This window comes from Fukomys damarensis, unplaced genomic scaffold (assembly GCF_012274545.1).
Source record: "Fukomys damarensis isolate Sample0158 unplaced genomic scaffold, DMR_v1.0_HiC HiC_scaffold_1, whole genome shotgun sequence".
Classification (NCBI taxonomy): domain Eukaryota; kingdom Metazoa; phylum Chordata; class Mammalia; order Rodentia; family Bathyergidae; genus Fukomys; species Fukomys damarensis.
In genome coordinates, this window is record NW_022900913.1 from 70,398,261 (window position 1) to 70,400,491 (window position 2,231).

At 56.1% G+C, this 2,231-nt stretch overlaps 1 protein-coding gene across 2 annotated transcripts in view; it reads right to left on the reverse strand.

Annotated features, from left to right (window-relative positions):
- Drgx (dorsal root ganglia homeobox) overlaps positions 1-2,150 on the reverse strand; it is a 31,886-nt gene extending 29,736 nt beyond the window's left edge. Inside the window, exon 1 of one of the 2 annotated variants that reach the window (XM_033761883.1) lies at positions 2,130-2,150. The gene's annotated coding sequence lies outside the window, so the exon portion shown is untranslated. Of the gene's footprint in view, positions 1-401; positions 726-2,129 lie in introns of those variants that run through there. The other variant, XM_010622622.2, reaches the window with a different exon arrangement.
- Between the last annotated feature and the right edge of the window lie 81 nt (positions 2,151-2,231).

Below are 2,231 nucleotides of genomic sequence, written 5' to 3' on the forward strand. Positions count from 1 at the left end.
GCGCCGGGCCGCTTGGCCGCACCAAGCTCTGCTGGCGGCGGGCGGGGCTCGGATCTGCTGGCGCCCGCAGGACCCGAGAAGTGACTCGGGAAGTGGCCAGATGTCTTGCTGTCTGTCTACAGCACGCGCGGCTCAGCACTCGCCTTTATAATCTCACGCATAATTGGCCTTAATCTGATTATTTCCAGCGCTGTCTACAGCGAGTAACTTGGATAGGTCTATTGGGCCTTACAAACGGCCCACGTGGTGTAAAAAAAAAAAAATCCGTCATTTCTCAGCAAACATCAGGAATGGTTTTGCTCTTTTCTTTTAAAAGAAGGAAGAACGGCCACCACCATCACCCCAAAGAGATTCCATTCTCAACCCTGAGCCCTCCCCCACTATCCCCCCGACACTCAAACCTTCTTTCTTCGGGAGAGATGGGATTTGCTCTGCCCTTGTCACAGGCCTGGCGACTCCGGGGCTGCGAGTTGACAAAGCGCTGCTAATTGTCGCCTCGGATATGTTTTGGGGGGACTCTTTGCACACGGCTTCCCTTTCCAAACGATGGTACAAAAGGAAAGTTTGATTTTGTTCTCAGCAAGGGGTCCCTGAATTTATGTTCGCTTCTCTATGTAAATGATATGCGGTGGGACCCTTCGCAATTACTTTTAAAATGCATCCGAGGCAGACACTCAGCAGAGAGAGACCGCCCTTCTCTCTGCCTGGGTGAAAATTAAACTCTAAAGTACCGGGCTGAAATTTTCAAGTCAGGGGCGCGGGATTGGATCAAATCACATAAACTGCAAAAAAAGCCAGTCTAATGGCGCATAATTGGTTCTGTAATAGCATTACACCAGGATAATAGCCCGTTACGGCCCCCTGCACTATTAAGTGCTTCCCTGGCGGAAAGCCTTTATGATATTAAAGGGGGAATATAATGATATTTTGGTTATTAAATGCGTGTAATTAATTTATGCACCACTGAAAATAAAGTTGGTATTATGACCCACTCAAGATGCATCAGAAGATGCAAGTCAGACAACTGTTGATAAGTTCTGGTGTCTGTGTTCCGTCTAGACTGCTGATTTTATTTTGGGACGATGGCTTCTTGGACAGACTGCATAAATTGAATATTTTATAAACATTCTAATGCTGTGTTCTGGAGTCTTGGCTAGGAGAAGGGTCGGGTCCTTGCTGCCCGAGCTCCAACCCGGATTTTAAAGACACAGCGCGCTGGAAACAAAAGCCCTGACTGGCCCACTCTAGAACACGGCCCTTGGCGACAGTGTGAAGCTGGAGGGCGCAGAGCTGGGGCCCCCGGCCTCGAGTGGACCCAGAAGAGAACGCAGCGTCCCGGGCCCAGGCAAGTCGAGGCCTGCGTCTCTGAGCGGCGGTTCCTGGGCTGGGCCTCCCGAGCGTAGGCAGACTGCTCTGCAGAGTGCTGAGAGCTGAGGAAATGCCAGCTCGGTTCCGAGCAGAGAAACCTGGGCCCCACCTCCGCTGGGGCCCCTGGGTTCTCAAGCCAGGCAGCCGGTGTGGGAAGAGAGCGCCCCGGGTCCGGGAGGATGTGTTGAGCCGGCAGGACATTCCGGGGCCAACATCCCTGGAGAAGGCTGGAGCTGGGAGCCTGCCCTGCCTCAGCCTCGGCGCTGTCGCTGCCTCCCCGTGTCCCTCAAAGAACCCCTGCTCTCCTCAGCCCTTCTCCTGGACTGGAGGTCCCGTTTGAGCTCTGGGGTCTGCAAAACGCTTCTCAGGTGCCGGCTTCCCTGAACTGCCGCTCTCGGCTGCGCGCCCTGGGAAGCGCGAGTAGGAGGGCTCCTCCAGGACGCCCCTGGCGCATCAGCATCGGCGCGGCGACCCAGAGCAGGGCGCTGCAAGAGCTCCCGAAACCGAGAGGTTCCAAGCCTCACTCTCAGTTCCCGTCCCTGATTTCGCCAGACGCAGGGTCCTATCAAGGCCCAGAGGTATCCCGGGGTCTGAACAGGCACCGGCGCGTTGGGGTCCACGAGCCGCTCACTGCCTGTGCGAAGCGGAGGATCAGAACCCTGGACAGCGGCGCGCTAGTTCTCCCCTCCGGACCTAAAGCGAGTAAAAGAAGCGGGTCCCCAAGGCCCTCCCTTTCTGCTGTGCGGTGGCAGGACACCTACGCGTTGGAGCAGGCTGCTTCAGCTCGCCGCTCGGATCTGCGAAGTTACTTGGGACGCGCGCTCAGCGCTCGCGGTGGAGACCGAACTTCGACTCCGCAATCC